Consider the following 1,419-nt stretch of genomic DNA (forward strand, 5'->3'; position numbering starts at 1 on the left):
TCTACTCCATAGATCTATGTCTCTATTTTTGTGCCATTACCATACTGTTTTGATCACTATAGACTTGTAGGGTAACCTGATGCCTCCAGATTTGTTTTTATTTCTAAGAATTATATTGGCTATTTGGGTTTTTTTCTGGTTCCATATAAAACAAAGTACTATTTTTTTAAGTTCTTCAAAGTATGACATTGAACTTTGATGGAGATTGAATTAAATCTGTAGATTGCTTTGGCTAATATTTTAACAATGGGTTAACTACTGGGTAAATTTTGAGTTAACTATTAGGTAACATTTTAACTATGTTAATACTTCCCAGCCACGAGCATTGTATATTTTTCCATTTGTTAACATCTTCTGCTATTTCTTTTCTTAGGGTTTCATACTTTTCTTTATAGATATCTTTTATGTTCTTTGTTAGATGAATTCTTAGGTATTTCATCTTTTTTGTAGCTACTATAAAAGTACAGATTCTTTGATTTTATTCTCAGCTTGACTATGTTATTGGCATATAAGAAGGTTACTAGTTGGTACTGATTTTGTTCCCAAGATGCTGCTATAGTCCTTGATCACTTCTAAGAGCTTTGTAGTTGAGTATCTGGGGGTTTCCAGATATAAGATCATGTCATCTGCAAAGAGCAAGAATTTGACCTCCTCTGTCCCCAGTTGAATGCTCTTAATCTCCTTCTTCTGCCAAATTACGATGGCTGGGACTTTCAGCACTGTGTTAAGTAGCAGTGGTGACAGTGGGCATCCTTGTCTAGTTTCAGATATGAGTGGAAATGCTTTCAGTTTTATTCCATTCAACAGGATCAAGTGGGCTTTATCCCAGGGATACAAGTTTGGTTCAGTATAACGTAAATCCATAAATGTAACTCACCACATAAATAAATTGAAAAACAAAGACCATATAATTCTCTCAATTGATGCAGAAAAGGCTTTTGATAATATCAGGCATCCTTTCATGATAAGAACACTCAAGAAAATAGGCTTAGATGGGCTATATCATAAACTGATGGAGGCCATCTTCCAGAGGTTTTTGAATAGCAAAACCCCATAGGGTAAGCCAGAAACTATTCCAGGAAGTGTCAGTCTATAAAGTACCATCTGTTTGCATTCAGAAGTCCCTTAGCTCCACAAATCCTCAGGTTTCAAAAGAACCAGGCACTAGAGTTAGTGAGGTATTTCTAAAGCAAACAGGACTTTGCCTAACACCCCAAGAGAGGTAATGATAGAGTTAGTATAGATATTATTTTTCCCTGGAGGATTCTCCAATGTTGAGAAAGTCAATTCAGTGTTGCTTTATCTTATTCCGATCCAATGAAGAAAATATGAGCCTATCAAATACTTGGCATGTTTTTTAAATCTCTAGAAATTTCTACTTGGTTACATTTTAACAATAATACCACCATTTTTCCCCTG

Source organism: Otolemur garnettii, unplaced genomic scaffold (assembly GCF_000181295.1).
Source record: "Otolemur garnettii isolate 467f Iridium unplaced genomic scaffold, OtoGar3 scaffold00013, whole genome shotgun sequence".
Classification (NCBI taxonomy): Eukaryota; Metazoa; Chordata; class Mammalia; order Primates; family Galagidae; genus Otolemur; species Otolemur garnettii.